This window comes from Mobula hypostoma, chromosome 11 (assembly GCF_963921235.1).
Source record: "Mobula hypostoma chromosome 11, sMobHyp1.1, whole genome shotgun sequence".
NCBI classification, from domain to species: domain Eukaryota; kingdom Metazoa; phylum Chordata; class Chondrichthyes; order Myliobatiformes; family Myliobatidae; genus Mobula; species Mobula hypostoma.
The window spans coordinates 109278598-109287335 of NC_086107.1; the positions used below are offsets into that span (position 1 = coordinate 109278598).

The following is an 8738-nucleotide window of genomic DNA, read 5'->3' on the forward strand; positions in this document are numbered from 1 at the left end:
GCATAGATAGAGTAGACAGACAGTATCTTTCACCAGTGGGCATGCATCTAAGGCGAGAGGGGGTCATTTCAAAGGAGGGGCAAGTTGTTTAATATAATTTCCCATTCATAAGTGTAAAGGAGAATGAAAATAATTGTTACTCCAGATCCAATATAGCACAAAAAAAACGCAAACGATAAATACCACAGTCAGGGGGCATTGTTTTAAGGTGCTTGGAAGTAGGTACAGAGGGGAGGTCAGGGGTAAGTTTTTCACACAGAGCGCAGTGGGTGCATGGAATGCACTGCCGGCAACAGTGGTAGAGGTGGATACAGTAGGGTCTTTTAAGAGACTCTTAGATAGGTACATGGAGCTTAGAAAAATAGAGGGCTCTGCGGAAGGGAAATTCTAGGCAGTTTTTAGAGTAGGCCGTCTTGGACAATGTCTCCCATCCACTACATAATGTACTGGCTGGGCACAGGAGTACATTCAGCCAGAGACTCATTCCACCGAGATGCAACACAGAGCGTCATAGGAAGTCATTCCTGCCTGTGGCCATCAAACTTTACAACTCCTCCCTTGGAGGGTCAGACACCCTGAGCCAATAGGCTGGTCCTAGACTTATTTCCTGGCATAATTTACATATTACTATTTAACTATTTATGGTTTTATTACTATTTAATTATTTATGGTGCAACTGTAATGAAAACCAATTTCCCCCGGGATCAATAAAGTATGACTATGACTATGACTATTAGGTTACATGGTCAGCACAACATTGTGGGCCGAAAGGCCTGTAATGTGCTGTAGATTTCTGTGTTTCTAATAACAAAACACACAATAAATATGAGTAAGATAGCTTATGTTCACAGATTGTGAACATGAAGTGACGCTGGACTGTACACGATGTGACTGGCAGGAAATACTGAAGGTGTGGTGGAGTTCGTGAGTGGGTGTTGGGTGTCTGGAATGAACTGCCAGGGTGGTTATAGAAGCAGAAACATTTGAGACTTTTATTTATTTATTGGCGTACAGCTTATATACATATACTTACAGTACAAGCATGTTGCTGGGGCTTGAGGACCTCAGCTACAGTACAGAGAAACGTTGACCAGGTTAACGTGACGCTCCGACAGCGCCAGTGACCCAGGGTCAATCCTGCCTCTGCCCGTAAGGAGTCTGTACGTTCTCCCCGTGGCCGCGTGGGTTTCCTCCCGCGTGATAAAGACGTGCGGGTTAGTAGGTTAATCGGTCGCGTGCGTGTGACCGGGCAGCGCCGGCCCGCGACGCTGCTGTGCCTCTCTGATTACGGAACTAAATGAAGTGAAACAAAAGATTCGAGATTCAAGATCGTTAAATGTCATTTCCTGGACACAAGTGTAAAGGAGAACAAAACTATTGATACTCCGGATCTGGTGCAGCACAAAAAAAAAACCCACAAAAGATAAAGAACACAATAACAACAAAGCACACAATAAATGCAAATACATAAGACAGCTTATATTCATAGATTGATTGTATGTCCGTAAAGTGATGCTAGGTTGCACATAAGGTGACTGACAGGAAATAATAAAGTAGAGGTGAAGTTAGTGGGTGGAGGTGTTGATCAGCCTTACTGCTTGGGGAAAAGAACTGGTTTTGAGTCTGGTGGTCCTGGCACGGATGCTGTGTAACCTCCTCCCTGATGGGGGTGGGACAAATTAAACTAAACTAAACTAACTTTTTTTAACAACAGTTGTTTGCTAATGGAATCTATTTACATTAGCACGAGCAAGGGGGTGTGGAAGATCAAAAACAAAGCGATTATAATCTCGAAGCAATAGCTAAGCTATTTAGGAGGCAAATTTGTGCAGAGGCTTTTAGACACCAGGAACACGAGAAAGTCTGTAAATGCCGGAAGTCCAGAGCCACACACGCTGGGGGGACTCAGCAGGTCAGGCAGCGTCTATGGAGGGGAATCAAAAGTCAACGTTTCGTGCTGAGGCCCTTCCTCGAGACTGAGAAGGAAGGTGGAAGACGACAGAATAAAGAGGTGTGGGGAGGGCAAGGAGGCTAACTGGAGGGTGATAGGTGTAGCCAGGTGGGTGGGAAAGGTCAAGGGCTGGGAAAGAGGGGATGTGATAAGAGATGAGAGTGAACTATAGGAGAAAGGGAAGGAGGAGGGGATCCAGGAGGAAGTGATAGGCAGGTAAAAGGAGGTAAAAGGTCAGAGTGGGGAATAGAGAGAGGAGGAGGAGAGGGAAGATTTTTTACTGGAAATCGATGTTCACGCCACCAGGTTGGAGGCTACCTGGACAGAATGTGAGGTGTTGCTCCTCCGCCTTCAGGGTGGCCTCAAGGGGAGGCTGTGGACCGACATGTCGGAACGGGAATGGGAACGGGAAATAAAATGCTTGGTCACCGAGACGTTCCGCTTGTGGCGGATGGAGCGGAGGTGCCCGACGAAGCCGCCCGCCCCCCAATTTACGACAGGTCTCACCAATACAGAGGAGGCCGCATCAGGAGCACCGGACACAATGGACGACCCCAGCAGACATCAGGAGACCTGTTCCCGGAGATAATTTAAGTTTGTACAACAACAAATAAAGAATTCATTCGCGTTAACAAGAGTTACTGAGCAAAAGAGGATGCAGATGTTCCCAACAAAGTCAAAGTCAAGTTTATTGTCATGTGGCCAAGTCTATGTATGCACAGGTGCAATGAAAATCTTACTTGCATCAGCGTCAAAGGCATGTCAAAATGAAATCAAATCAAATCAAGTTTAATTATCATTCAACCGTACCTAGATACAGCTGAACGAGACAGTGTTCCTCTGGGGCCAGGGTGTAAAACATTCAAAATAGCAAGCAAAGAATCATAATCACGCGGGGAAAAAAGAGAGCAAATATGTATAGTCCAAGGCCCCGAGCGGCAAGCGCCAGCAGTCGATGGTACAGTCTCCCGCCAGTGCGCAGACCCACGCAATCCAGCCTGTCATTCCACTGCTCGAACACGGGAGGGCAGCACTGATGAGGGAGGCCGGCCCCCAGCCGAGGGCAGGCGCCACGCTGTAACGCTTCCCGGCCTTCTCACCCGGGCTGCAGCAGGCAAGTCCGAGGCTTGAGGCCTAGTTCTCACTATAACCGAGGCTACACAGCTCCCAGGTGCAATACTCTCAAATAAAATGTAAGCTAAACATAAGTTAGTTTGGTAAATTGGTTTATTACCGAAGTACAAAGAAAGGCTTGTCTTACATGTCATCCATACAGCAGAAAGACACAGTATAATTATACTAGGAAGAACACAATTAGCACTAATGAAGAAAATGCATTGTGAACTGGTCAAAGTGTTACCCTGCGCTGAAGCAGTGATTAGAGTGGTGTAGGTTGGTGTAAGAACTGAATGATTGAAGGGAAGTGACTATTCTTGAGCCTGGTGGTGTGGAATTTAATAAGACCGTGAGGCATAGGAGAAGAACTCAGAATCGGAATTAGGTTTAATACCAACAGCGTATTTCGCGAAATTTGTTAACTTTGTGACAGCAGTACAATGCAATACGTAATAATAGAGGAAAAAAACTGAATTACAGTAAATATATATATATATATATATAATTAAATTAAATAATCAGTGCAAAAATAGAAATAAAAAAGTAGTGAGGTAGTGTTCATGGGTTCAATGTCCATTCAGAAATCGGATGGCAGAGGGGAAGAGGCTGTTACTGAATCACAGAGTGTGACCCTTCGTGCACCAACGATTCAGCCCATCGAATCAGAACTCCCATTCCATCATGTCTGGTTTAATATCGCTTTCAGCCCCTTCTCCTGCCTTCTCACCATAACATCCAACGCCCTTACCAATCAAGAACGTATCAACCTCCGCTTTAAAAAGGCATCTGTGGATTCCACAGATTCACCACGAGCTGGTGAGAGAAACTCCTCCTTATCTCTGTTCTAAAGGAATGCCCTTCTATTCTGAGGCTGTGCCCTCTGGTCCTAGGCTCCCCCACGATAGGAAACGTCCTCTCCACATCCACTCCAACTAGGCCATTTCACATTCAATAAGTTTCAGCGAAATACCCCATAAGCTCAAGAGAGTGTGGGCCCTGAGCCATCAAACGCTCCTCGTACTGTGTGTTAACCCCTTCATTCCCAGGATCCTCGTGCTTCTGTACCTCCTGTCCAATGGTAGCTGCCATCTGATAGCATGGCCCAGATGATGGCACTCTAGTTGATAGATGCCACCTTTTTGAGACAGGTCCAGTGGCCGTGGAGAGGGAGGCACCCATGGTGCATTATAGTCATAGTCATAGTCATGGTCATACTTTATTGATCCCAGGGGAAATTGGTTTTCATTACAGTTGCACCATAAATAATAAATAGTAATAAAACCATAAGTAGTTAAATAGCAATACGTAAATTATGCCAGGAGATAAGTCCAGGACCAGCCTATCGGCTCAGGGTGTCTGACCCTCCAAGGGAGGAGTTGTAAAGTTTGATGGCCACAGGACAGGAATGACTTCCTGTGACACTCTGTGTTACATCTCGGTGGAATGAGTCTCTGGCTGAATGTACTCCTGTGCCCAACCAGTACAGTATGTAGTGGATGGGAGACATTGTCCAAGATGGCATGCAACTTGGACAGCATCCTCTTTTCAGACACCACCGTCAGAGAGTCCATTTCCATCCCCACAACATCACTGGCCTTTCGAATGACTGAGTCCACTGCTCTCTGCAGTTTCTTATGTTCCTTCACATTGGAACTCCCATGCTAATGGGATAAGATAAAGGTCCCCAGCTCCGTCATGGGCACTAGGCCTCCTCAGCGTGCAGGACACCTCAAAAAGGCGGCATCCATCGTTAAGGACCCCCATCACCCAGAACATCCCCTCTTCTCATTGCTACCATCAAGGAGGAGGTACAGAAGCCTGAAGACACACATTCAACGATTCAAGAACAGTTTCTTCCCCTCTGTTATCAGATTTCTGAATGGACAATGAACCCATGAACACTTCCTCAGTATCTTCCCGTCTTTTTGCATTACTTATGTAGTTTAATATTTTATATATACTTACTATAAATTATAGTTTTATTAGTATGTATTGCATTGTACTGCTGCTGCAAAACAACAAATTTCAGGACATTTGCCAAAGATATGAAAACTGATTCCGATTCTGAGTCTGCTTCTGACTGAATGACTTTGTTTGCACTTATGAAAAAGACGACTAAAGCTAAATTTTATTCAAAAAATAAAGGGACGTGTAAGGTATTTGGAGGAGAAACATTCGTGGTTCATCAACTTTAAATTGTGGTTTCCAATAACCTTTGAACCCTTTGAAGTACTTGAAGCACCCAATCCCAGGCCTCTGCTAATTAAATTGGAATCACTTCCTGAATGAAATGGAACCTCATAACCCCTGCTTGTGTCCTTTTTTTGATTTTCACTTTCATCTTCAAATGTATATAAAAAACAACTAGGAGCCAAAAATCGAGATTCCACTCAGATTTGCACTGAATTGTTCCAAGCGGCCAAATTCTCCCTTTTAGCTTCACTTTTGTATTGAGTACCAAGTCAATAAAGCTGACCACATCAGCAAAATGCATCAGAACCACTCCACACCTCTCAGCAAAAAATAAACTCCCTCGCCTCCAGAAATATGAGTCAAAGAGTCTGTCCTTACGTTCAGCTGAACTTCCTGTGGTTTCAAACAGGAAATTTGCAGCTTTGGGCTATTTTGTTTTAATATTTACAAAATGGTGGGTGCAAAAATCTGTCAAATTGACTACCCCCCTCCAATTCCTCTCTGCGTTGCATTTCTTGCTCCGCCGCAGTGAAGTTAGGGCTTTGCAATGGTGTGGAGGCAGATTTACTCCCTGCCTAGCCCACGCCTTACCTGTCCTGGAGGTGGTGGGACCACAGCAGATGGAGCTTCACTCCATGGCTAACTTATGCCGTCTCTGTACTGGGAGTTTTTGATGGGAGAGCGTGGAGATACCTTTCCTCTGTAACTAACCTGTTCTGCGAGTGTTCGTTGGGACTGGGTAGACCGTACGGCATAGGGGCAGAATTAGGCCATTCAGCCCATCTGGTCTGTTCCACCATTCCATCGGGCTGATTTATTATCCCACTCAACCCCATTCTCCTGCCTTCTCCCTGTAACCTTTGACACCCTTAATAGTTAAAAGCTAATCAACCTCTGCTTTAAATATGTCAATGACCTGGCCCCCACTGCTGTATGTGGCAATGAGTTCCACAGATTCACCACCCTCTGGCTAATGAAATTCCTTCTCATCTCTGTTCTAAAAGGACATCCTTCTATTCTGAGGTTGGGCCCTCTGGCTCGTAAGACTCTCCCACTCTTGGAAACTTCCTCTCCAGTGTAGGTGGAGTTTTACTCTGTAACCTAACCCCATTCAGTGTTGGAGGGGATAGCGAAGCTCCTTCTGCATTGTCCCATCAAACGCTCCTAGGACAGGTTAGGTAGGGACTAACTCTCAATGTAAACTGTGCTGTGCCTGAAATAGAAACAAGAGGTGCTTGAAATATTCAGCAGCTCAGACAGTATCGCTAGGAAGCGGATCTGAGCTAATGTTATCAGCTTGTTTTTTTTTTGCTTTTCTAATCTATATTTGCCCTGGGCTTGCTTGATGGGTCAGTGTGCAGGGAGTCTCAGTCTGCTCTAACCCACATGTCGGAGTGGTCAAAGCAGCAGATCCAAGGGAGAGTGGCAAATTTGGTTCAAAACTTACTGGCAGGAAGCAAAGCTATAGATTGAAGTTCAAGGTACACTTCTCTTCAAAGTATGTGTACTTTCTACAACCTTGACATTCGTGTCCTTACAGGCAGCCACAAAACACAGCAGAACCCATTAAAATCAAAAAGAAGGCCGTCGAACACCCAGTATTCGGAGAGGGGGAGAAAATAAACAATCAGGCAACAATAAAAGCAAGTAAACAGCATCCAGAAATGCACTGCTGCTGCAAAGCAAGAAATTTCATGATATAATCAGTGATACTGAACATGATTCTGATCTTGAGAAACGCTCATCAAACTTAAATAGTACTTAAGATCTGTACCCTTCAGGGTACTGGACAAAGTGCTGGAAGGTAGGATTCCTTTGGCATTTTACCAGCACAGCCACAATGGGCTGAGTAGCCTCCTTCTGCGTTGCTGCAGCTCATGATTTCCAAGATCTTTTTTTATTTGCCCCAATTATGCTGAGACTGTATCAAGGGTGTCTCCTCAGTCCCTGATGTACATCACTTGAGATTGTTTTTTTGTTTCAGTTGTTGGAAGTGGAGGGGGGGGAAGTTTTACTCTGTATCTAACTCATCTTTATGTGTCATTTTTGTTGAGTCTAAAATTTTAAAATAAACAACAAATCCTTATATGAGCAGCACACGTAAAAATTGCTGGTGAACGCAGCAGGCCAGGCCGCCCGAAACGCCGACTGTACCTCTTCCTAGAGATGCTGCCTGGCCTGCTGCGTTCACCAGCAATTTTTACGTGTGTTGCTTGAATTTCCAGCATTTGCAGATTTCCTCGTGTTTGCGTTTTTAAACCCTTATATGAAAGTGTTCTTGGTGTCCGTAGTACCCAGGACATCCCCTCAAGGGTAAGTACCTCAAAAGGCAGCGTCCATCATTAAGGACCCCCCTCAGCCATCTCATGCCTTGTTCCCCTTGCTACCATCAGGGAGCATGAAGGCACACACTCAACGATTCAGAAACGGTTTCTTCCTCTTGAAAATCTGGTTTCTGAATGGACATTGAACCCATGGACACTACCTCACGACTTATTAATTTCTATTTTTGCATTACTTGTTTTAACTTGACAATTAATATACATACAGATATTTACTGTAATTCAGTTTTTCTCTATATTTATCGTGTACAGTATTGCATTGTACTGCTGCCACAAATTTCACAACATATGCCGGTGATATTAAAACCCAATTCTGACTTCTGATTCAGTGAGCCTCTCCATCCCCTATGGTGCCTGGTATTTACAGATCAAGTTCCTGTTACTTGACACCACTTTGTGCAAGAGTCTTATACCCCGGCTTCTCAATATAAAGGGGGAGGGGTTCCACATCCAATTCATGCCTTTTCCAGATAATGGCTGGGGGGGGGGGGGGGTGAGGAAGCGGAGAGATTACAGGAACAGCCCTCGCGTGAAACTTTTCGGAAGCAACAAGGGAGGGCATTTCTAAGAGCTAAGGAGTGTTAGGGACCTGGGTCCAATGATCTGATTGAACTGAGTGAAGCTAAGCACATTTGGGATCAGAGTCTGCTTGACACCCACATAGGTTAATCTTCTCCAGGCTTCGACTACGAGCTTCAGTATTTTTTTTGCAGCTTACTCCTCGGCTATCTGGTCCATCACCACATCCTCTCCTGCTAACCACAACCTCCTTCCCCACTGGCAAGCGGATACTTTGATGTGTCCCAGACTCTGAAACGATCCTGCTAAAAGGCAGGCAGGATGGCCGGAGAGGCGAGACTGAAGCTCGTTGAAGCTCGAATTTTTATCTTACCCTTCTTGTACCTGTTCTGGAATTGTTTGATGGGATAATGTAGAGGGGGCTTCTCTCTGTGCCTAACCTGTGCTCCTCCTGCCCTGGGAATCTGGAGTTCAAGGCGTAGTGTTTGCTGATCTAGTCTGGAGTTCAAGGCCAGTGTTTGCTTATCTAGTCTGGAGCCTGAGGCCTAGTGTTTGGTAACAGAGTCTGGAGTTCAAGGCCTATTATGCTGTCCAAGATGGTGCTGGTGAACCACAGT

General features: G+C 45.2%; 1 long non-coding RNA gene across 1 annotated transcript in view; it reads right to left on the reverse strand.

Moving 5' to 3' along the window:
* Positions 1-641: 641 nt before the first annotated feature.
* Positions 642-8738, reverse strand: part of LOC134354092 (uncharacterized) — an 82433-nt gene continuing 74336 nt past the window's right edge. The window contains exon 4 of the long non-coding RNA XR_010019722.1: positions 642-1293. This is a non-coding gene — a long non-coding RNA (uncharacterized LOC134354092). The remainder of the gene's footprint in view (positions 1294-8738) is intronic.